Source organism: Lissotriton helveticus, chromosome 5_1, assembly GCF_964261635.1.
Source record: "Lissotriton helveticus chromosome 5_1, aLisHel1.1, whole genome shotgun sequence".
NCBI lineage: Eukaryota > Metazoa > Chordata > Amphibia > Caudata > Salamandridae > Lissotriton > Lissotriton helveticus.
In genome coordinates, this window is record NC_136065.1 from 1,117,643,790 (window position 1) to 1,117,670,171 (window position 26,382).

General features: G+C 43.6%; 1 protein-coding gene across 1 annotated transcript in view; it reads right to left on the reverse strand.

The window, feature by feature from the left end:
• Positions 1-26,382, reverse strand: part of LOC144752596 (VPS10 domain-containing receptor SorCS1-like) — a 1,975,184-nt gene that overhangs the window by 463,132 nt on the left and 1,485,670 nt on the right. The gene's annotated exons all lie outside the window — the stretch shown is intronic.

Genomic DNA, 26,382 nt, shown 5'->3' on the forward strand with positions numbered 1-26,382 from the left:
TAGCAAGTGTCCCCAGCCCCTCGCCCCAGGTTACACCATTTCAGCAAGTTTTCTCCACAACGTTGGACGATCCACCTTGTCAAACGCTGTGGAGAAATCTATGAATGCCGCGTACACTCCACCTCCCCGGACTCGTACATATTTGTCCGTAATCACTTGGAGAGCAGTCAAGTTATCAAGTGTGCCATGATTTTTGCGGAACCCAGTCTGTTCCAAAGGTAAAATATTATTTGCGTCCACCCAATCCGAGATTAATGTTAAAAGACATTTAGCTAAAACTTTTCCGACAGCATCCAGTAGAGCTATCAATCGATAGTTCACGGGTTTGTTCCGCTCTCCCTTCTTGAATAAGGGTATTAATATACTTCCCTTCCAGGATGTAGGAACTGATCTAAGTAGAAAACATGCTTTAAACAAAGGGAAAAGAATCCTGCTCCAAGTAGAAACATCCTGCTTCAATACTGAAATGGGCAACTCATCTGGTCCCATTGCTCCGGAAGAGCGCATACTCTTAATCGCCGAAGCAATGGATTTCTCAGAAGGAGGGTTCATAGCAAACCTACAGTCCCATACTGAATCACTATCCTCACCTTCTACGCCATTTGATGCATACAAATTCAATATAAATAAGCACCAAGCATCTTCAGGAATAGAAATGGGAGTAGGAGAGATTCTTGCACACATCCCTTACCAATTATGGACCAGAATTCTCTAGATTTACCATAAACGGAGGCCTCCCTTAAGTTAATCCAGAGAGAGTCTTCTTTTTCTTTTTTTAATTTTGCTCTCACTCTGGTCCTCCTTCTCTTTAGCAAGGATAACCTATTAGTAGATTCCGTAGATCTAAAAAGAAATTGTTGCCTCACTAATTTATTAATTTCTTTATTTAATGGCACTAATAAACTAGGAACAAAAGTCACTTTCCCAGAATGTCTAGGCTTCTTTGCAATCGCCGTAAACTTTTTCAAAAGGTTTTCAAAATGAAAAAATTCCATACCCTGCCATTCTTTTAGTTCAAGTAAGGTTTGAGTAAGAATAATTTGCAAACCCTTCATAATCGTCGGATTCCAAAAACATCTACCGGACTTACAAAGCAAAGAAACACCTCCAGTACTTAAAGACCAGGAATTCGTGACCTGAGGTTGTAATGAAAGAGTTATACTGATCACGTTATGATCGCTCATAAGAGTTTGAGAGACCATTATATCCTGTATAAGGGAAAAAGAATCATAGTCCGTAATTACATAATCAAGGATTGATTCACCCTTAGGAGATTTGTGAGTACATTTAGCAGGGGTATCAGATGGCATCCTACCATTTACAATTAACCCCTCTAAATAACTAAGTTCTTGTAACAATATCTTTCCTCTTTTGCAAGTTTTTAGTTTAATAGGAAAGATAGATTGGGGTATATTAAATGCCTCTTCTTTAAACTTATTTCTAAACAGATCTACACTTGAGTTCGACACTTTACTATTCAGATCGCCCACGAGTAGAATATAAGGGGGTTGGTCAAGTTCTAATAACTGTTTAACATACGAAAACATTCGCTTCAATACGATATTAAAACCATCTTCAGGCGGAATATATGCATTAATAATTACTAAAGAATATTGGCTGCCTACACTGGATAGATTGTTAATAGTTATAGCTTGAAAAAGGTTACTTATGTCAACATAATGGGAAAATTGCCATTGCAATGCATTAGACAAGAGGCAGGCAATTCCCCCCTTTGCGTGACCTTTTTTAGCTGGTGTGGCTGCTGCCTCAAGCACAAAGTAATCTTTTCCACCATACAAAACATTTTTACACCAGGATTCTTGAATACATATAACATCCACATTTAAAGAAAGTAAAAAGTCAAGTTTCTCCGGTCTATTATGCAACCCTGCAGCATTCCAGGATATAACTTTTAATTGGCTGCTAAAGATGTTGAAACAGTCTTGGATTATCCGTAATATTATTAGACAAAACTCCTGGAAGCCAGTTCCACCGGTGGTTATCCTCAATTATAGGAGCAATCATGTTCAAGGGAGTAGGTAAAATCTGGGAGACCATACGTTTACCTCTTGAGACCCTGATTTGTAAATCTTTATTGGATTTAGACATATTCTCCTGCCTAACACCCAACTTTGTGGCCCCTTCTCTAGGGAGAATATCCTTTCCCATATGCGAAAAGGGTAATACATCAATCCCTCTACATTGGAATGATTCTGCCTTTTGTAGTACAAGATTAACTATTATTTTAGAGTAAAATTTCGCCCGTATGCGTAACCCATTTTCATGCCCTACTAAAGAAACCAAGTCAATGTCATTGGACTGAATAAGTTTTAAACTTTCAATATCCTTAAAACAGTTAAGCAACCATGACCTGTTTAGGTATAAATCAGAGTCAAATAAGGGCAAAAAGTCCAAGGTCAGGGTATCCACATAAGAATTAGAGACTTTAAACTGTAAAGAGGGAGGATTTGTAACAACATCAACCGGCAATTGAAAGATAGACGCTGAGGGGTTAAGGACCCCTGATACAGTAGGCATAACTCTTGTCACTTCTTCAGTTGGAACACTGGGCAATACTGAATAGTCCTCTTGATGAGGGACTTCCCCAGCATTACCACAGATATTGAGTGAACAATTAGCTACAGAACCATTAGTACAATTGGCCGCCTTATTAGAAAAAATGTCCAATAAAGATTTATCTTCAATGTCTGCAACATCATGGTCTTCATTGTTTGTATGATTTTGAAAAATAATTTGCCTCTGTTTTTTCTTCTTGTACTTACGAACAGGTTTCCTATTTTTCCCTTTCTTCTTTCTACTTTTATTATCTTTTCCATTTACATCAGAATTCACTTCAGTCTCCTTTTTTACAAGGGTAAAAATTGGGAATAACTCATTTCCCGCATTTAGGTCCACATCCAACAAGCTTTCTTCCTGTAGGGTAGGATCTGATACCTTCATATAATTTGATACAGTTGGAATAGGCATCCCTGAGGACTCATGTTTGTTAACCACCACTGGCATATCTGCAGGAACATTTTTTTCCGATGAGTTATTGCTATCCAAATTATTCTGTAAGACAATCTCCGGAACAGGAATAGAACCATTTTCTGTACTTTTTGCCAGTAATACTTTCAATATCTGTGTAACTGAGTCCAAGGTGCAGTCAGAGTTCCCAACAAATTTGCTCAGTAAAGACAATATGGAAGCCAGTAAATGTTCTAATACTATCAAACATTCAGAAATAGGTCTATCATCCTTCGACAACCCAGAAGCGACAATGGGGCAGATACCGGATAGATTAAGTAGAGAACTCCTAGAGTCATTCTGTAATGAAGGAATGTCATTAGATGTCATAGAGGGAGTACTACTGTATAACAATAGTCCTGACGGCGTAGCTCCCAATGTCTTCTTATTGGGGTTCAAATGATTCAAATTTCAAGGTCGATACTGGACAAGAAAGACTCTCCTTTTGTAGCCACGTCAGGGCATTCTGCACCAGTAGGAATGATAAATATAGGTACCTTTGTATCGATTGTCTTATTATCTGGCTGGTCCCCCCCCCGAGGTGCATACTGGGAGGTTAGCCACAATAGATTGTAACTGGGGGGACAAAAGGTTTATAGAGGCTGACTCAGAGATGGAAACGTTTTCCACAACAGGCGGTGCACCCACCAAAGGCACCATCTCAGAGCCAGTAACTTGCGGTATTGCCAAAGATTTATCAACGTGATTTTCCCATAATTTCAATATCTGCATCTGTCCTTTCATTAACACACCGTTGTCATATTTATTCCTGAGGGGGTTAGATCTAGTTTTTATGCATGACCTCCCCCCTAAAACTCTTCCGAAGCGTAATTTTTTTGCAGTCATTATATACGGAGAGGTAACCAGGCAGCAAAATCTAAATCAGATGGTATATATTACAATAACTGGTTCTTATAACGAATCCTTGGAGATACAAATGAGGATTACTCATCAGTGTTCAAAGATATCTCCTTTAAAGTCTCACACGTTGGCACTCTAAATTAACTAACGTAAAATTAAAATAACGGGGCCCAGCCCAGCCTACCTCAGCCACTGAGGGCCATAGAGGGCCCGCTCTTTGTCCGCTCTTAGTTCGCGCTTCTGTCCGCGCGCGTCCCGCATTCGCGTCAGATGACGAAACTAAGTAGGAGGAGGAGGGGGCGGGAAGAGGCACCAGGTGCGCGCGATGATCAAGCGCTAGCACCTCTGGGCCTCGCAGTACCGCTCCCGCTGGTCCAGCTGAACACCTCTCTCCCTCAGCAACCACGGAGACTCAGAAGTAGAGCGCACGGGCTCCAAAGTCCACACAAGTGCCCAGAAACAAAGCAATCCTCGCCGTCTGCACGAACAGCACAGTTCCTCAGCGAGGGATTAACAAGGGAAGGCAAGCACTGCGAGCGGCGCCCGCGAAGCGGGGGCCGCGAGGAGTAATAAAGCTTTCAGGGCGGAGGGGGCGGGAAGAGGCACCAGGTGCGCGCGATGATCAAGCGCTAGCACCTCTGGGCCTCGCAGTCCCGCTCCCGCTGGTCCAGCTGAACACCTCTCTCCCTCAGCAACCACGGAGACTCAGAAGTAGAGCGCATGGGCTCCAAAGTCCACACAAGTGCCCAGAAACAAAGCAATCCTCGCCGTCTGCACGAACAGCACAGTTCCTCAGCGAGGGATTAACAAGGGAAGGCAAGCACTGCGAGCGGCACTCACTGTCACTCTGCACTCACTCTGCACTCACTGTCACTCTGCACTCACTGTCACTCTGCACTCACTCTGCACTCACTCTGCACTCACTGTCACTCTGCACTCACTGTCACTCTGCACTCACTGTCACTCTGCAATCACTGTCACTCTGCACTCACTCTGCACGCACTGTCACTCTGCACGCACTGTCACTCTGCACGCACTGTCACTCTGCACGCACTGTCACTCTGCACTCACTCTGCACTCACTGTCACTTTGCACTCACTCTGCACTCACTGTCACTTGCTGTCACTCTTCACTCACTGTCACTCACTGTCACTCTGCACTCACTGTCACTCTGCACTCACTGTCACTCTGCACTCACTGTCACTCTGCACTCACTCTGCACTCACTGTCACTCTGCACTCACTCTGCACTCACTGTCGCTCTGCACTCACTGTCACTCTGCACTCACTGTCACTCTGCACGCACTGTCACTCTGCACGCACTGTCACTCTGCACGCACTGTCACTCTGCACTCACTGTCACTCTGCACTCACTGTCACTCTGCACTCACTGTCACTCTGCACTCACTGTCACTCTGTACTCACTCTGCACTCACTGTCACTTTGCACTCACTGTCACTCTGCACTCACTGTCACTCTGCACTCACTGTCACTCTGCACTCACTGTCACTCTGCACTCAGTCTGCACTCACTGTCACTCTGCACTCACTGTCACTCTCGCACTCACTGTCACTCTGCACTCACTGTCACTCTGCACTCACTGTCACTCTGCACTCACTGTCACTCTGCACGCACTGCCACTCTGCACGCACTGTCACTCTGCACGCACTGTCACTCTGCACTCACTGTCACTCTGCACTCAGTCTGCATGCACTGTCACTCTGCACTCACTGTCACTCTGCACTCACTCTGCACTCACTGTCACTCTGCACTCAGTCTGCACTCACTGCCACTCTGTACTCAGTCTGCACTCACTGTCACTCTGCACTCAGTCTGCATTCACTGTCACTCTGCACTCAGTCTGCACTCACTGTCACTCTGCACTCAGTCTGCACTCACTGTCACTCTGCACTCCGTCTGCATTCACTGTCACTCTGCACTCACTGTCACTCTCGCACTCACTCTGCACTCAATGTCACTCTCGCACTCACTCTGCACTCCGTCGCCGAGGCCTAAAAATTGAATATTCAAAAGTCCGCCTTGCCTGACAAACACACACCACCCTTTTAATGTGCAGAACACTTTTGAAGGGGCACGCGCTCCATTGTAGAGAAAATACAATTGGTCGCTTCACTAGCCCCGCGCGGTCGACATCAATAAGCCATCTAGAAGATGAGTTTCAGGTGTGTAATTTCGTTGAGTGGATGGTCAGTAACTTTTACCAGCTACATTTATTTGGGATATGAAACGAAAAAAAATGTGTGCATGTACCTGTGTGTCTATATTTCATGTGTGTGTGCGCGCCCCAATGTCATCGTGTTTGTGCGGGCATTGCCGGGGGCCGGGGTCAGTGGGGTGGGAAGGTGACAATATTTTTATGTAAGGTTACTTGTTGTCTGTGTATATGTCTGCAGCTTCACAGAGGACCCTGCAAGAAAAGCCGATGCGTTTAAAGTAAAGAGGGCTGCATTCAGCTGCTGAGCGCAGCACACATTTTATCAGTTCATATGCGAAAAGGGCCCGAGCTGCCTTTCTTTCCCTCAGGAAATGAGGCTGCGCGTGACACTTGCCGCAGAGGCTCCATTTACCAAGCGTCATTAGCTAACCATCCCGGTGATTTCAGGCGCGCGCCCTGGTAATTCGAGGGCAATCTGCCATTTCACCTGATGGCCGAGCAGAAGGCTGTGAATGTCAGCATGTCCTACTGTTCAGAGGCGAGCCGCGCATCATGCCAGAGTGGCGGAAGTGACGCATGCAAATCACATACCAGCTGAATAAGTACAACTCACTTTACCCGGAGTAAGCCGATGAAAGCACAGAGCAGAACCAAACTCGTGTGAAGTCTTAATCTTCGTAAAACGGCCATAACTTCAAAGGCATTCAATGCCACATTACCCAGCGGGAAAACAAAATTCCTTTTGAAATGCCACTGATTCGCTATGCCTGTGTGCACGTGAGGAGGACGCGCGCCCGACAAATGCACTGCTCTATGGTGAACGCGCGCACACCATCTGGAATGCATTACACGGCCACCCTGACAACTCCTAATTAAAATTAATGGACTGCCGAGCACGTAACCGCACAGAAAATGCCCAAAATGGCGCCCGACAATTACATCTGCCCAATCGCATCAAGACTACTAAAAATACATCACCGCAAGGACCAATCACCATTCAGATAATAAAAAAAAACTCGCGCACTAAGGAATGTGTCTTTCCCGAGCCCTAAAGAAACTTTTTTTTTTTCTTTAACAATAGGAGCTCGGAGCTCCGCCCCACTTCGTGGTGACGTAGGCCGAGCCCTAAAAAGGGAAACAGAAAATGACCCAACATGCTGTAGGCCGATCTCTCTAATAGATTCCACGTGTAAGGTGATGGGAAGAGTAATCCTTGCATGTTAAGAGTCATGGGCTAATATTTCTGGCCTAATATCATATACCCAATACGGGTTTAGGAAGGGAATGGGAACAACTGAGCAGCGTCTGAAATTGTCCATGATCATGGATAAGCACATGAAGGCCAAGGGGGCATTGATCCACTTGGCCTTCATGGATTTATCCAGCGCCTTCAACACAGTGTGCCGGGGGAAGCTGTGGTCATTAATGGAAGATCTGGGCTTTGAGGAACCACTCGTTACCCTCCTACGTAGACTACATGCTTTCACCTTTGTAGTTATCCGTTACGGGCCAGAGGGAGAAAAGACCAAGACCATTGCATCAACAGAGGGAGTATGACAAGGCTGCATATTGGCTCTCTTCTGTTCTTGGTATACACCAATGGCCTTGAACAGTTTCTGCTAAATCAACATTTGGATTTTACTAAAAGAGAAGGCAAACAGGTACCTCTGCTGTCTTATGCTGACAACACGGTTCTGATGGCTCTGACAGCCAATGCTTGGACGCTTTTACTGAATGTATGTTGTCATTGGATTGAAAGGTGAATTTTAAGAAATCTTTTATTATGGTTTGTGGGTCAAAATTAACGAAAACACAAAAATATACAGTTCAAGGAAAAGTTATTGACAAAGTGAAACATTTTTCCTATTTGGGGAATGTTTTTAACTTTAACTGAAATTGGGATCAACTTACAGTACCCAGGGTACAACAAACAAGTAGAGCCATTGAAGGGTTGTTTCATTTTGCTGCCAAACTTGGCCATAAGCCTGTAGCTGAGTTGATAACTTTGTATAAATCTAAATGTCTGTCAGGGCCACTTATGGGGCTGGAGTATGGGGATACCATAAGAGCCAACAAATTCAAACATTAGAGAATACATTTTTAAAGAGACTTTTGCTTATCCCTAATAGCTCCACTACATCATTTTGCCATTCTGAGGTGGGTATGGACTATATTGTAGACAGCATACATATGGCCCCCCTGTTTTTATGGGGGAAAATTTGGATTACAGAAGAACATTCCTTCTCACGATGCATTTTAAGAGATTGCATGAATCTAGATAATGCAATGGCAGTCCCATGGTTACGCTATGTCAAACAAACTTTTTACAAGATTGGACTAGAAAACTTTTATGACAAGCCAGAGAATGGTTATAAAAGATGCATACCGATCTGACTTGAGAATATCACACTGGGCTACGGAAAGATTGTTTTCCTCCAAATCGGCAACAATTTTATTTGTCTCTTAACCGGCAAGCTCATTCACGTTTTTTAATGACTATATTTCGCCTAGGCACCTTGCACTTCCAGGGGGTGGTGTGAGACACTCCCCCCCCTGTCCGTGTAATAACTTAGCACAACAAAGTACAATGCACATTATGCTATTTTGCACACTATACAAAGACCCTAGGGTGCGTTTATTTAAACCGATTGGCCACAACAAACATCAACGGGTGTATCACTGTTCAATAAACCAATTCCCAGAGAAGAGACAGTTAGCAGGACTGTGAATGTGCTAGAAAGAAGGTGGGGCACATGAAGAGAAATCAGGCATGTGGTCCTTGTTTTGAGCCCATTCTGGTGCATTTCACTGAGAAACTAGGTGCAACAAATATGGCAGTAGAATCTTTTATATATGGCAAAATTCTTCTCATGGATTTGAGGGATACTGGGCAACTCTTTGGAAGATGGATACCCTCACGTCTGGTAATGTAAGGAGCTTTACAATAAATCGTTGTAGAATGCAAACTTTTTAATCCAGTTTACACCATAAACAGATTTGCCTGTAGGTATTTCAAAATTTTCAAAACATAGAACTAAAGTATACAAAGTTATTTTCATGTAAATTCACACAATTGGCTACAATCAGAAACTGTGCTTAGAATAAAAATTGCCCTAGATAAGATTTACATTTCATTAAACCATTGAGAAACCTTTTGAAAACATTACAAAAACTGATTTCTCCCTTTTAATGTTTAAGTTATGTAAATCACATGTCAATTAAAAAGAAATAGCTTCTCCATTCTTCTCCAATTAAATCTCTAGGTTTTAGTAGCAAAGGTTCACCTAACATAAGTTCGTTCTGTTACTAACCTGGTTGGGAAGTAAGCCAATGCTTGGCACCATTGCACTTTGCTGAAAGTAAAAAATAACTACACACACTGACTACTATAATGAACTTTTTCCTGGAAAATGGGAAAAGTTGAGAGACGCATAAATGTACAAAATACATTGTTCTTGAAAAGCAAAATCCTAATATTTTTCCCACTTTTGCTAGTGGGATTAAGATTTGCACACTGCTGCCCCTCAGTTCCATTCTAAGGCATCCTCAGCACAGACATCTGAAGCATCCGGCAGCAACATCTGAAAGTACTTCACGCAGGGTCGGACTGGCCATAGCGGGATTCAAGCGTTTCCCCCATGAGGCTGGTGGGGGGGGGCCGGTTCTGCATTTGTGGGAGCTGGTATTGTTACTCGGGGCCGGTTTTGCATGGGTGTTGCAATATCGGCCCCCAGCAACAAAAGCAGCAGTACTTCCCACTTGCACTCCCTCCCCCCGGAAGGGGTGGGGGGTGCTCCGACAAAATTACCAGGGCTGCTTCAGGCAGACGAACATGTGTTCCCGTCACAGTTGCCTAAGCCTGGATCTCTTCATGATATTACCTCGCTCTACTCAGCTTGTTGCAAGCAACTGAAACTCCTCTTTTCAATCTATAGACTTTCCTTTGACTTGTTTGTGCTGAATCTCCTCCCGCCTATTTGCAGGGTATCCTTCACTAGTGCCAGGACACCCTTTGTCTTGGGTATGTGTGCACTTTCTAAATCAATCTTCATCAAGAGGTTGTGCCCCATATGTGACACTTACAAATACAGTGTCCCCAGATATATATTCCATTAATTGCTGTTAGAGTATAATTTGAACTCTGAATGGTAAATGATAACAAATGAATACATTCTAGGATGTAAGTTAAGATATAAAATAGACTATTTAGATACGTAAGAACAATGGAGATCACCCATTGCATTGTGGGTTCTCACTTGAGTAACACCCTGAGATGAGCAAATATTGTCTCCCTCTACTGTCAAGAGGCAGAATCTTTCCTCACCCCGTTATTGTCGTAGAACATCATCTTAAACTGTGTACTAAAAAGCCCCTTCTGCAACTGGCAAGAAGATTGCGGCTTAGATGATGAAATATGTTTGAATAGATTCAAATGTTTACAGCATTGACTATTGGGGAGGAGATGAAACTTTGGAACTGGGGAAACAGGTTGGAATCGCTCAACATCTTGTGATCCTGGGCAAATCACTTAATCTCCCCTTGCCTGAGAAAAATAAAACAATTACAATGTGTAATGTAATTTGGTTCTCCGGATAAGCGCTCTAATACCCTTGAGGCCACTTCCGGCCATACATAGACTACAAAAATAACAAAATAAATGGGTAACTGCTTTCTTCATTAGTTAAAGAGTTGTAGGGCTTCAAAACGTGTACAGGCGACAATCCAGCTGTTTAAGCTCAAATTCAGTTTTGCAGACAAGTGATTTCATATCCAGGGTGGACAAAATCACAGACAACAGAAAGAAAGACCGTCTAGCAAGTCCAGGTGGTCTGCATTCAATACAGAATTCCAGGATAGCCGCTAAATGTATTAGAATAGTTACAGTTCGTTTTAAGTATGTAAATTTATCTTATCTGCATACTCACAAAATTCAGCATAATTCTAATCGTATTCGCGCTACATTGGATACCCACTACACAGACCATTCAGAACATTTCTGGTCAACTTATTTTCGCCTACAGTCAATCAATGTGAGTTATGTAAACAATAAAATTGTATTGGTTCCTCTCAAAGTTGTACAGCATCATTGAGGCTTTAATAGTAAATAATGCCTGGGAAAATTGAAATAAGTTTAGAGACTTATTCTAACAATCACTGGTAAAGACAAGAAGATTTACATTTTCTTTGACGTCTTTTTTTAAAGTTTTCTACTGTGTATTTATAAAAAGGCACACAAATAGTGAGGAAGGGGAAACACAACACAAGAAAAATTCCATACCAATTTGTAAATTTCGGGTAAAATGTAATAAATAAAATATATGACAAAACCATAAATACTGCCATTAGACCCAGAGATATTCAATGTCAATGTATTAAGTAGATATAGCACCTAGAAACAAAAGTGCCACTCATGATCATCTGTGCTAGAGCAGATCAGTCCGGCTGAAAGTGTTCCTTCTCAAAGTCTGGCATGAAGAGTTCTGTTCACGGTGGAGGGGCTGCAAGGAGCATGGTCACAGGAGGTCATCATTTTAGCTGAAAAAATCAGGGCACCTATCGCAGTGGTCACCAAGGTCTGTCATTGCTCTATGCCAAAATGCAGACCTCATGTTGCTGGTGGTCACTGTAGGGTAAAGAGTCAGGTTCACTGGTCATTGCTGGTAGCAGAGTCTCAGCACTAATGAGGCACTTTACAGTTGTGAGAAGCCTAAATCTTCAGGATTTCACTTTTTCTTCTAAAGGAGTGCACTCTATTGTCACCCAAGGGTCCAGGACCTGGGGAGGCACCTCTTGAGATCAGGGACTCACTCTAGCATAGGCCAGCAAGGTTCAGGCAGATCAAGTTGCAGGTCCAGGTAGGTCCAGTGCAGTATGCCAGTAGGGCAGTTTGGAGGCCTCAAGAGCATGTTGCGTCCCTGAAGGTCAAAACGGGAGGTATGCCATCTGACCATTGGAGTTACTCAGGTAGCCTGGGATAAAGCAAGCAGGTCCAGTCTTACTTCTCAGAGAGCAGGGCAGGCCTCAAGCAGCAGGACATGCCTCTGGTGAACAAGGCAGATCTCAAGTAGCAGGGCAGTCCTCTGGGCAACAATGCAGTCCTTCCTCATGTAATGTCTGCAAGTTCAGAAGTATAAATATTGGACACTCGGGACACCTCTTTATTATACCAGGTTGAATTCCTAACCTATCCCCACATCTGTTTCTGGAAAGTTCTTCCCACCCCCTGGCAGGGCTCTAAGTAGCCTAGGATGACAAAAGACTAGGGCCAGTTTCCTTTATGTGTGCTGGAGGCAAGCCTTTTGAAATGTAAGTGGGGCAGGGGACAGCTCCCCTCCCAGCCATCCTGGCAAGATGGCCCATCCTAACAACTCTCTAGTTTCCTATTGACTCACTGTTTGGAAGGAATACACAAAGACCAACAGCAGAGCCATTCACAGTCATATGACCCGGGACACTGGCAGAAGGCACAAAATGTTAGGAGAGGAAAATGCCAAGTTTCCAAAAGTGGTATTTTCAGAAATATGACTTGAAATCCAACTATACCATTAAAGAGGAATTCAAATTAAAATTGAATTGAGTCTTAAAATGGCAATTCGATCGATCCCAATCAAATGTTAGGACCTATTAACTGTAATAAGGCAACCCAATGTAAGTACATTGGAGGGGTCAGCCTTACAGTAATGAAAAACGAATGTAGGATTTTTCTCTACCAGGATATGTAAAACTTGAACCCACATGTTCTACTTTTCAAATAAAGGAAACTCTGCCCGATGGGCATTTAGACCCAACCTTAGGGGTGACCTATATGTATTAAATGTGTCAGTTAGGTATATGCCAACTGTCCCATGTTTTAGGGAGAGAACACAAGCACTTTAAAACTGGTTAGCAATTAAAAAGTGTACAGTCCTAATTCCAACAAAAATGGGTACAGCAAAAGAAGGCAAAAATCTAGGGGAAACCCTGCAAAAAGGGCGAGGTCCAACATTGGCTGGCGTATTTTCCACCATTTGGAAAGATAATTTTTTGATAGTCTAGATATGCAGGGGAGCTTGAGTACAGTGCCCTGTGCATGATACATTCCATTTTGAGTTGGATTGTGGCTTGCAGAGTAAGCCAGTTCAGAGCTTTCAGATGAGGTAAGATGTGGTTAAACTTCCTTGAACCTGTTAATAGCTTGGTGGCCGCATTGAGGGTGGATTTTAAAGGTGGCAGGGAAATCTTGGATAAACCCGAGAGGGTAGAGCAGCCATATTCCCGTCTAGAGATGACTAGTGCCTGGGCTGCCATTTTAGGTCAGGAGTATCAAGGAAGGGTTTCAATTTCCTTAGATAGCTTAGGTGGAATCTGGCTGATTTGGCCATTGAGTTGATGTGGTCCCGCATGTTCAAGTTACAGTCCAGGGTTATTCCAAGGGATTTGGCCGAGTCCACGATGGTTGGAGGGCTGTTTAAGGGAGTGATGGCCTTACTCCATACCTGAGTCTCAGGGTTGGTTTTGGGTGGAGAAATTAGCAGAAATTCTGTCTTCTTTGCGTTAAGTTTGAGTTGATTGGAGGAGAGCCATTGGACAGTCGATTTCAAGGTTTTATTCCGGGAAAGAATCTCCTCGAGAGATGAGATCCGGATGTAGGTCTGGGTGTTGTCAGCGTACATGTGGTATGAGACATTTGCAGTGTGTAGTACTTCTGCAAGCGGTTCTAGATAAAGGTTGAAGAGGGTGGGGGACAAGATTGATCCTTGGGGGACTCCAACCGGGGAGGAAGCAGACAGGTTACCATTATTAGGAATCTCTGTGATCGGTTGTGGAGGAAGGACCTGAACCATTCAAGAACAGAGCCATCCATTCCCATCCTGACTTTGAGGAGTTCAAGTAATTTCTCATGGTTGACTGTGTCAAAGGTCGAGGACAGATCTAAGAGGATTAGGAGGCAGGTTTGGCCTTGGTCGAGGGCTTGGAGGGCGTCATCCACAATGTGGAGAATGGTGGTTTCCGTGCTGTGCCCCGGTCTGATACCGGATTGAAAGTCATCTAGTAGGTGGAAGTTGGAGATGTGTTGACTTAGCTGATGTTGCACACATTTCGCCAGAACTTTAGCTAGCAGTGGGATGTTAGAAATAGGCCTGAAGTTGTCAGGTTAGGCAAGATCCTGTGACTTTTTTTTAAAATGGGAAGGACTTAACCAGCTTTCAGAGAGTCGGTATGGATCCCGGAAGAAGGGAGGCCTTCCTTATTGCAGTCCAGCTAGGAATGATGAATTTGGAGGCATCAGTTAGATTAGAGGGGAGTAGGTCATTAAAGTGGTTGTCCGGGTTTAAGGTGGAAAGGATTTTCAAAACAGAGTGTTCATTGAAGATTTTGAAGTCAGTCCAGTGAGCTTGGTTTTTGGGTGAAGCCTGAGGAGGCGGCACGGAGGGAGGAGGCAGATCTGGAAGGGATTGAGAGTAAGTAGTGGATCTGAGTTCGTTTCCTAAGGCTGTGATTTTATCAGCGAAAAAGGAGAATTCCTCAGATGATATTAGTGACTTGGGATTTTCTTTTGATGTTTTGCCCAGTTTGTTTGATTGGTGTTTGACCATTTTGAAGAGTTTGTGGGATCTGTTTTTGGCTTTCCCCAGTTCAGATCTGAAAAATTATTTTTTTGAGTTGAGGATGTTTCTGTTGTAGGCATTTCTAGCCTGGCGGAGAAGTTTTAAATGTGCGGCTGAGGGGTGCTGTCTCCAGATTCTTTCTGACTGCCGCAGGGATCTCCTCTCATTGTTGAGGGGCCCATTCAACCAGGGGTTTCTGTCCTTGGTTTGTGTTCTTTTTAGTTTTATAGGGGCAAGGTCATCCAGAATGTTAGTTATAGTCCCAGAATAGTGATTGTTGAGGTCATTAACCATTGTGATATGGGGGGAGGGGCGGTCAGACTTGCAGCGGGCTGCCAGTTCCCATGGATCAAGGTTCTTGGTGTCTCTAACCCAGCATTTGGGAATCGCTTGTTGCAGTATTCTTGTCTTGAGGGTCCCAGGTACTGCATTTGTGGGAGCTGGTATTGTTACTCGGGCCGGTTTTGCATGGGTGTTGCAATATCGGCCCCCAGCAACAAAAGCAGCAGTACTTTCCACTTGCACTCCCTCCCCCCGGAAGGGGTGGGGGGTGCTCCGACAAAATTACCAGGGCTGCTTCAGGCAGACGAACATGTCTTCCCGTCACAGTTGCCTAAGCCTGGATCTCTTCATGATATTACCTCACTCTACACAGCTTGTTGCAGGCAACTGAAACTCCTCTTTTCAATCTATAGACTTTCCTTTGACTTGTTTGTGCTGAATCTCCTCCCGCCTATTTGCAGGGTATCCTTCACTAGTGCCAGGACACCCTTTGTCTTGGGTATCTGTGCACTTTCTAAATCAATCTTCATCAAGAGGTTGTGCCCCGTATGTGAAACTTACAAATACAGTGTCCCCAGATATATATTCCATTATTTACTGTTAGAGTCTAATTTGAACTCTGAATGGTAAATTATAACAAATGAATACATTCTAGGATGTAAGTTAAGATATAAAATAGAATATTTAGATACGTAAGAACAATGGGGATCACCCATTGCATTGTGGGTTCTCACTTGAGTAACACCCTGAGATGAGCAAATATTGTCTCCCTCTACTGTCAAGAGGCAGAATCTTTCCTCACCCCGTTATCGTCATAGAACATCATCTAACTGTGTACTAAAAAGCCCCTTCTGCAACTGGCAAGAAGATTGCTGCTTAGATGATGAAATATGTTTGAGTAGATTCAAATGTTTACAGCATTGACTATTGGGGAGGAGATGAAACTTTGGAACTGGGAAAACAGGTTTGAATCGCTCAACATCTTGTGATCCTGGGCAAATCACTTAATCTCCCCTTACCTGAGAAAAATAAAACAATTACCTTGTGTAATGTAATTTGGTTCTCCGGATAGGCGCTCTAATACCCTTGAGGCCACTTCCGGCCATACATAGACTGCAAAAATAACAAAACAAATGGCTAACTGCTTTCTTCATTAGTTAAAGAGTTGTAGGGCTTCAAAACGTGTACAGGCGACAATCCAGCTGTTTAAGCTCAAATTCAGTTTTGTAGACAAGTGATTTCATATCCAGGGTGGACAAAATCACAGACAACACAATGAAAGACCGTCTAGCAAAAGTCCAGGTGGTCTGCATTCAATACAGAATTCCAGGATAGCCGCTAAATGTATTAAAATAGTTACAGTTCGTTTCAAGTATGTAAATTTATCTTATCTGCATACTCACAAAATTCAGCATAATTCTAATCGTATTCGCACTACATTGGATAACCACTACACAGACATTCAGAACATTTCTGGTCCACTTATTTTCGCCTACAGTCAATCAATGTGAGTTATGTAAGCAATAAAATTGTATTGGTTCCTCTCAAAGTTGTACAGCATCACTGAGGCTTTAATAGTAAATAATGCCTGGGGAAATTGAAATAAGTTTAGGGACTTATTCTAACAATCACTGGTAAAGACAAGAAGATTTACATTTTTTTGACGTCTTTTTTTAAAGTTTTCTACTGTGTATTTATGAAAAGGCACACAAATAGTAAGGAAGGGGAAACACAACACAAGAAAAATTCCATACCAATTTGTAAATTTAGGGTAAAATGTAATAAATAAAATTATATGATAAAACCATAAATTCTGCCATTAGAACTAGAGATATTCAATGTCAATGGTTTAAGTAGATATAGCACCTAGAAACAAAAGTGACACTCATGATCATCTGTGCTAGAGCAGATCAGTCCAGCTAAAAGTGTTACATCTCAAAGTCTGGCATGAAGAATTCTGTTCAAGGTGGAGGGGCTGCAAGGGGCATGGTCACAGGAGGTCATGAATTTAGCTGAAAAAAGCAGGGCACCTATCGCAGTGGTCACCAAGGTCTGTCATTGCTCTATGCCAAAATTCAGACCTCATGTTGCTGGTGGTCACTGTAGGGTAAAGAGTCAGGTTCACTGGTCATTGCCGGTAGCAGATTCTCAGCACTAATGAGGCACTTAACGGTCGTGAAGAGCCCAAATCTTCAGGATTTCACTTTTTCTTCTAAAGGAGTGCACTCTATTGTCAGCCAAGGGTCCAGGACCTGGGGAGGCACCTCTTGAGATCAGGGACTCACTCTAGCATAGGCCAGCAAGGTTCAGGCAGATCCAGTTGCAGGTCCAGGTAGGTCCAGGGCAGGATGGAAGCCTCAAGAGCTTGTTGCGTCCCTGAAGGTCAAAACAGGAGATATGCCATCTGACCAATGGAGTTACTCAGTTAGCCTGGGATAAAGCAAGCAGGTCCAGTCTTACTTCTCAGAGAGCAGGGCAGGCCTCAAGCAGCAGGACATGCCTCTGTTGAACAAGGTAGGCCTCAAGCAGCAGGGCAGTCCTCTGGGAAACAATGCAGTCCTTCCTCATGTAATGTCTGCAAGTTCAGAAGTATAAATATTGGACACTCAGGACACCTCTTTATTATACCAGGTTGAATTCCTAACCTATCCCCACATCTGTTTCTGGAAAGTTCTTCCCATCCCCTGGCAGGGCTCTAAGTAGCCTGGGATGACAAAAGACTAGGGCCAGTTTCCTTTATCTGTGCTGGAGGCAAGCAATTTGAAATGTAAGTAGGGCAGGGGACAGCTCCCCTCCCAGCCATCCTGGCAAGATGGCCCATCCTAACAACTCTCTAGTTTCCTATTGACTCACTGTTTGGAAGGAATACACAAAGTCCAACAGCAGAACCATTCACAGTCATGTGACTCGGGACACTGGCAGAAGGCACAAAATGTTAGGACAGAAAAATGCCAAATTTCCAATAGTGGTATTTTCAGAAATATGACTTAAAATCCAACTATACCATTAAAGAGGAATTACAATTCAAATTGAATTGAGTCTTAAAATGGCAATTCGATCTATCCCAATCAAATGTTAGGACCTATTAACTGTAATAAGGCAACCCAATGTAAGTACATTGGAGGGGTCAGCCTTACAGTAATGAAAAACGAATGTAGGATTTTTTCTCTACCAGGATATGTAAAACTTGAACCCACATGTTCTACTTTTCAAATAAAGGAAACTCTGCCCGATGGGCATTTAGACCCAACCTTAGGGGTGACCTATATGTATTAAATGTGTCAGTTAGGTATATGCCAACTGTCCCATATTTTAGGGAGAGAACACAAGCACTTTAAAACTGGTTAGCAATTAAAAAGTGTACAGTCCTAATGCCAACAAAAATGGGTACAGTAAAAGAAGGCAAAAATCTAGGGGAAAAACCCTGCAAAAAGGGCGAGGTCCAACGGTCAGGCTGCCGTATTTTTCACCATTTGGAAAGATCATTTTTTGAAAGTCTAGAATATATGTTGTTTCAGTATTCCAGTGGGAACAAAACCAGGAAGACAATCAGGAAATTTGTTTGTAAAAGGACCAGCAGAAGGAATATTCTACACAATTGTCATATTTGTTTATTTATTTATTTATTTTTGAGTATTACAGAGCGCGAACTTGACCCCTTAGTGTATCAAAGCGCTTTACAGGAGTCAAGCACAAATATACACAAGACATGGAGGGGTGGCTTGATATAAGGGATAAAAGGGTCAAAATACAATTACATTTACAATTAACGAGAAACAAATGTCCCCAGGTCCAAGTAGGGATGCCTGGAGTTGCCGGGACGCTAGTGTCAGTAAGCTCCAGGGAATGCTTTAGAAAGAAGTTAGAGCAAGGTCTCTGTAGGAGATAGAGGCAAAATTTAGGTGAGGAATTTCCCCATTAGGAAAGTTTTGGCATCCTTTTTGAAGCGAGTCAGAGAAAGGATTCTTCTGATGATGGGCAGGAGTGAGTTCCATATTCTTGGTGCGGCCCCAGAGAAGACCTGATTTTAGGTTTTCTTTTTCCGAAAAACTGCAGGTTGAAGCAGGAGGTCTCTGGAGGACCGTGAGTTTCTGGTTCCTCTGGATATCATGAGTTTCTGGGCAAGATATGCAGGGGAGCTTGAGTACAGTGCCTTGTGCGTTATACATGCCATTTTGAGTTGGATTGTGGCTTGCAGAGGAAGCCAGTTCAGAGCTTTCAGATGAGGTGAGATGTGGTTAAACTTCCTGGAGCCTGTTAATAGCTTGCAGGCCGCATTGAGGGAGGATTTTAAAGGTGGCAGGGAAATCTTGGATAAACCCGAGAGGGTAGAGCAGCCATATTCCCGTCTAGAGATGACTAGTACCTGGGCTGCCATTTTTAGGCGAGGAGTATCAAGGAAGGGTTTCAATTTCCTTAGATAGCTTAGGTGGAATCTGGCTGATTTGGCCATTGAGTTGATGTGGTCCCGCATGTTCAAGTTACAGTCCAGGGTTATTCCAATGGATTTGGCCGAGTCCATGATGGTTGGAGGGCAGTTTAAGGCTGTGATGGCCTTACTCCATACCTGAGTCTCAGGGTTGGTTTTGGGTGGAGACATTAGCAGAAATTCTGTCTTCTTTGCGTTGAGTTTGAGTTGATTGGAGGAGAGCCATTGGACAGTCAATTTCAAGGTTTTATTCCAGGAAAGAATCTCCTTGAGAGATGAGATCCGGATGTAGGTCTGGGTGTCGTCAGCGTACATGTGGTATGAGATATTTGCGGTGTGTAGTACTTTGGTAAGCGGTTCTAGATAAAGGTTGAAGAGGGCGGGGGACAAGATTGATCCTTGGGGGACTCCAACCGGGGAGGAAGCAGACAGGTTACCATTAAATAGGAATCTCTGTGATCGGTTGTGGAGGAAGGGCCTGAACCATTCAAGAACAGAGCCATCCATTCCCATCCTGACTTTGAGGAGTTCAAGTAATTTATCATGGTTAACTATGTCAAAGGTCGAGGACAGATCTAAGAGGATTAGGAGGCAGGTTTTGCCTTGCTCAAGGGCTTGGAGGTCATCATCCACGATGTGGAGAATGGTGGTTTCCGTGCTGTGCCCAGACCTGATACCGGATTGAAAGTCATCTAGTAGGTGGAAGTTGGAGATGTGTTGACTTAGCTGCTGTTGCACACATTTCTCCAGAACTTTAGCTAGCAGTGGGATGTTAGAAATAGGCCTAAAGTTGTCATGTTAGGCAGGATCCTGTGACAGAGAGTCGGTATGGATCCCGGAAGAAGGAAGGCCTTCCTTATTGCAGTCCAGCTAGGAATGATGAATTTGGAGGCAGCAGTTAGATTAGAGGGGAGTAGATCATTAAAGTGGTTGTCCGGGTTTAAGGTGGAAAGGATTTTCAAAACAGAGTGTTCATTGTAGATTTTGAAGTCAGTCCAGTGAGCTTGGTTTTTGGGTGAAGCCTGAGGAGGCGGCACGGAGGGAGGAGGCAGATAGGGAAACGATTGAGAGTAAGTAGTGTATCTGAGTTCGTTTCCTAAGGCTGTGATTTTATCAGCGAAAAAGGAGAATTCCTCAGATGATATTAGTGACTTGGGATTTTCTTTTGATGTTTTGCCCAGTTTGTTTGATTGGTGTTTGACCATTTCGAAGAGTTTGTGGTGTCTGTTTTTGGCTTTCCCCAGTTCAGATCTGAAAAATTATTTTTTTGAGTTGAGGATGTTTCTGTTGTAGGCATTTCTAGCCTGGCGGAGAAGTTTTAAATGTGCGGCTGAGGGATGCTGTCTCCAGATTCTTTCTGACTGCTGCAGGGATCTCCTCTCATTGTTGAGGGGCCCATTCAACCAGGGGTTTCTGTCCTTGGTTTGGGTTCTTTTTAGTTTTAGAGGGGCAAGGTCATCCAGAATGTTAGTTATAGTCCCAGAGTAGTGATTGTTGAGGTAATGGACCGTTGTGATATGGGGGGGGGGAGGGGCGGTCAGACTTGCAGCGGGCTGCCAGTTCCCATGGATCAAGGTTCTTGGTGTCTCTAACCCAGCATTTGGGAATCACTTGTTGCAGTATTCTTGTCTTGAGGGTCCCAGGTAGTAGGAAGTTGAAGGCAGGGGTCTATGGCAATAAGCATGACTGTTGATTCCTTGGTGATGATCCAGTCTAGAGTGGCACCTTTCGAGTGTGTGGGGGATGAGCAGACTTGGGTTAGGTCTTGGTCGGCCAGGAGATCTTTGATGGAGTTGACATGAGGATCCTTGAGGTCGTTCCAGTGATAGTTGAAATCGCCAACGAAAATGACTTTGGAGTTGGAGGAAGCCTTGGCTGTGATGATTTTCATGAGGTGGTCAGTAAAGACGTAATTCGTGCCAGTGGGGTGGTAAAAGATGTGCAGATTGCACAGTTGAGTGGTGCTGCTGCATATTGAGAGTATGAGGTATTCATGGGGGTCTGTGGTATCTGTCAGAAGTTCTGTGACAAGGAGATTAGAGCGGAAATGCAGGCAATGCTTTCCCCTTTCTTGATTGATAGATAGATAGATAGATAGATAGATAGATAGATAGATAGATAGATAGATAGATAGATAGATAGATAGATAGATAGATAGATAGATAGAATAACTCATTCTAGGTGACAGGACAGATTTGTGCTGTGAAAGCGGTCACAGCACAAAATAGAGTGTAGAGTATTTCATGATGATCTTTTACAAAGCTGTACATTTTTCATACATTTGGTGCCTGGTTCGTGCTTTATAAATTCAATTCCCAGAAGTCTATTTAAATAAATGTGTTTGCATGCAAAAGCATGTTTGCTCAAAAAACATTTTGTAATCCACATTTTTAAGTTAAATTCCTTTTCTAGAAAATATTAAGCAATTGTGGTTAGGCTGCTTGAATGTATGTCCTCTGGGAAAGTCTATTGCAGTAAAGCTGAATGCCTAGGTTGTGCATAAGTGGACACTAGTAAGTCTACGGAGCTGCCTGTGTGTCTTTGTTGTTTTTAGCTTTCTTACGCTGCCTTGACAATATCCTGTAGAAGAATGTTGAAACTGTGTTTAGCTTAGTCTGAAGAATATTGCATGTGACTGTGTTTACAGCATTGAGGGTGTTCGGGGAAAAGTGAGGGTCACTTATTGTGTGTGTGCCTGATCCTACTCTAAGGGTTACTCTCGCCCTGGTCTGCTGCGGCTGGTGCCGTTTGAGCGGAGGGCGTTGCGACGTACCATCAGAGTTCTGGCCTCACTTCCGGCGACCTCACCTCCGGCCATAGAGTGTGTAGAGCTGGTGGAGCGGTCTAGTGCTCCCAGCCCAGACACTATTTAATCCACATGCAAAGGTGGGCAGGCAGCGGTCGCACGCAGAGGGAGTGCCGCTGGCATGCCTAAGGCAAGCCCGTCTGCGCCCGCCTGCGCCTGGATGGCACCAGGGGCCAGGACCCATGGTTCTTGGACAAATGACACAGTTTGCTACTCCTCAGCAGAGATTCTGGCTCTCAGAAACTTAACAGAGAATGACTGCTTACACTCCATCGCTGTGGATTCAGGAATGAAGGGTTGTAGAAATTGTAACTTTTTGCTGACGGCTTTCACTGAGGAAAGGAAGAGGAGGGGGGTATTGGAGTCATCGAAAGACTCCTTACTCTACCTGTCTTAGAACTGCAGGTCTCTTAGTAAACACAGCCATGAAATTCATGATTTACTAGTGGATCTAAAGCCAGCACGGTTATTCTTGGTTGAAACAAGGCTCCATGGTCAAACAGCACTGGATATTCTGGAAGCATTGCCCGAAGTTTATGCTATTCAGAGTGTCGACAGATCCTGGAAGAAGGGTGGGGGGCTTGCACTGATTATTAAAAAAGAATACCAGATAAAGATGTCAAAACTGCCGATGTCTGGCTGCGAAGCCGCCCTTTTTAACATGTCTCTTAATAGCGAATGGTCAGTCGTGGGTCTCCTTATCTATAGACCGCCGGGCCCGGCCAGATCATTTATTAATGAGCTGGCCGAGACAGTGCCCCCCTATGACATCCGCTACCCCAATTTTATAATTTTGGGGTATATGAATGTACATTTGGACAATAGAGAAAATGGAGCAATTGTTGAGATGACAATGGACTGCAAGCCATGGGCTTAGAACAGCTGGTCCATACCCCTACACACATTAAGGGCCACATTTTAGACAATAGTTTCCTTAACAGTACACAAGTAGAAGCAGTCTGACCATTCGATTCTACCGTTTAGGATTGTGAATCCAAGAAGGGTCCCCTGCAACCTGGGAAAGCGCTTAGAGTCCATAATGACCCAGAAATGGGCGCTATTCACTCACAACTCTTTTAGAGATAATTTGGCCTCAAGCGCACCAGAATTAAAGGCTGACACCCAGAGAGCAGAGAAACAAGTCTCTCTGTGGATTAAGGAGGTAGTGGACTCCTTAATACCTGTGAAACCCTGTAAGAGTGCTTGCCTAACCTCATCAGCGGAATGGTTCTCAGAGGAACTGGCATTGCTTAGAACTGAATGCAAACGCCCGTAACGACTTTGGAGGGGGAACTATCAGACCGAGAATAAGCTGAAATACTTAGTAGCACTAAAGTTCTATCATCAACAAATTAGGAGAGCGCGGAGGGAATTCTACATTGAGAAAATCCAATCAGTTAAAAATACCTCAAGGAATATATTTAGTATTGTGAAACAACTTACTTCCCTAGAGCGTGTCACAGCAGTACTGTCTGCTTCTGCAGACTACTGTAATAAAGTTGCTGGTTTTTTTCTTCGGAAAGATGGAGAAAATATATGCTACCTTCTCTGAAAGTTGCAGGAACTATACCTTTGCTCCACCAGAGAATGATTCACTGGCTTTCTTTTTTATCCCCCTGAGGAAAGGAATTTTCTAAAACTAATGGAAGTAGTTAAATCTGGGTATCCCTTGGATCTGATACCATAGAAGATGTTACTTCGAGGGAAGGAAGCTATTGTATCGGTACTTACCAAGTTGCTGAAGATGTCCTTCAGCTCAGGGCAGGTTCCTAGCAATTGGAAACACGCTATGGTGGTGCCATTGCTAAAGAAACCATCGACAGATCCTGCACTCCCAGAAAATCTGAGACCTGTTTCTCCACTGCCTTATTTTGCAAAAATTGCAGAGAATTATCTTAATATCCAATTGACTATGTTCATGGAAGAAAAACAGGTTTTCCACGAAACTCAATCTGGTTTCAGGGCGTTTCACAACATGGAATCGGCCTTACTACTGGCTTCTGAGGCTCTCAAGATAGCAGCTTACGAGGAAAGGACGACAGCATTGATTTTGCTGGATTTGAGCGTGGCGTTTAATGCGGTCTACCACGGACTTCCTTTGGAACGGCTGTGGGAGACCGGTGTCAGAGGTAACACATGGGAATGGATCAAGCGCTTCCAGCAGAATAGATCCTTCCAGGTCTTACAATGTCCATTTAAGTCTGAGGTGTGTCTGCTTTCTCAAGGGGTCCGGCCCTCAGTCCAGCTCTATTTAATGTGTACATGCACCCTCTGGCAAACATCGTGCTGAAACATGGGGTGAAACTGGTGTTATTTGCTGATGACACTCAACTGATTGTCACATTAGAGCAAAAGGAGGCAGAGGCTGCACAGCATTTCAAAGCCTGCTTGAGTGATCTTGCGAACTGGATGAAGTTCAGCTGTTTGCAATTAAATACAGGAAAACCGGAGGTGATGGTGGTTGGCAAACAGACCTTCATTTGGTCACACTTATGTTGGCCGGAGGAACTGGGATCAACTCCAACTCTCAAGTTGAAGGTTAAAAATTTGGGAGTCTGGTTTGACAACACCCTATCATTTCCAGAGCATTTAAGAATGTTGCACAAATGTTTGGATATACTGCCATTAGATGCCAAAAAGACCATTGTGCAAGCCCTTTTCACAACCCGTCTGGACTACTGCAACGTCCTCTATCTGGGGGCACAAAAAGCAACTTGAATATCTTACAGAAAGTCAAAAATGCAGCTGCCCAGATGATATTGAATATTCCTAGGCTTGGGGGTAGCCTTAAGGGAATTACACTGGCTTCCAGTACAGGCCAGAATTACCTTTAAGGCTTTGTGTTTTTACCACAGGATTCGCAATAAGAAAGGGCTGAGGTACTTGCGCCCATTACTCACTGCTTACAGACCCACCTGGAATCTTAGGTTGTTGGGCACTGCTAAGTTGATTGTACCAAAGGTTCGTAAAGCACGTTCGGGAGGTAGATCTTTTGGTTTTCTAGTGGCTAAGGCCTGGAATAACCTACATGTGGAATTGGAGATTTATCCATCTAAATCAATGTTCCGTAAAAAACTGAAAACCTGCTTTTTCCAATCACCCCTGGGGGATTGATGTTAGTGCACTGGTTGCAAGGTTATCACGCATGCTAGGGCCTTTGGTCCTTGGGGGAGATAGGGCTCTGTGGTCATGGACTGTGATGTCAGCGTGGGGACACTTAGATTACATAATGCCTTCATGGACCTTAAGGAAAAACATCCAGACTGTGTGTAGACTGTCAGCAATGAAAATGATGGCAATCATGATATAACCTTCAGTTAAGATTCAAGTTGACCAGATACAAACTGCCTTCCAGGCTAAACAGGAAAAATAATGTTGTTTTTAGTTGCATCTAGGGATTGCTACTACTGTCTCTTTGTATCATGTGGTTTCAACTGATATTTTAATATAAAGAGTGCAATACTGTAGATTGAATGGTCTAGTGTCCTAAAACCTACATGATGCAACCTGATCGATAGAAATCATTTTCTCTTGGTCAAACTGAAATTTTTGTTGCAGGATGATAATTTCGATATTGTAGCAGGAATATTGAATGTGAGAGTTAGGGGTGGGGCAATGGTGTTAAAAAAATCTAATCTGTAGGCAGCTAGGAAAAGTCAATTAAATAGTCTAACTCTTTGTGACCAAAGTGGATTCTGGGATACATGACACCTACAGGTGCAGAGCAATGGACCACGTTCTCTCAAAAAGCTGCACTACATTGATATAAGGCGGGATGTGTTGTACGTGCATCTTACACCTTTGGTAAGAGAAGCCCTTGTGTGCTCTGCCCTTAAAAATTTGACAAATTGAGATGGTGAAACAGAAGGGGGATTAACCCTATTTGCTATGACGACATCTAGTGGTTGAGGGTCTCCACAAGATTATAATTGTAACTTTAAATTGCTCAATATAGTGCTTACTACCCCTGACAAGTCACTGAAGTGCTTTGCGGCAAGTAGTATGCTACTCCAGAATTCGAGTTTACAGTTAAATAGTTAGCAGATTAGTAATATGTATTTTTCTCTTACAGATCAGTTGCATCAAGGTAGTGCTCTTGAGTTCTTGTGGTGGCTGTAATTGGTTTTCAGGCCATGTTATGGGTTCGTTGCACTTGCTACTGTATAAAGGGGTGTTTTGTATTGTTCAGTGTGTCACAACACTTCGAGGATTGT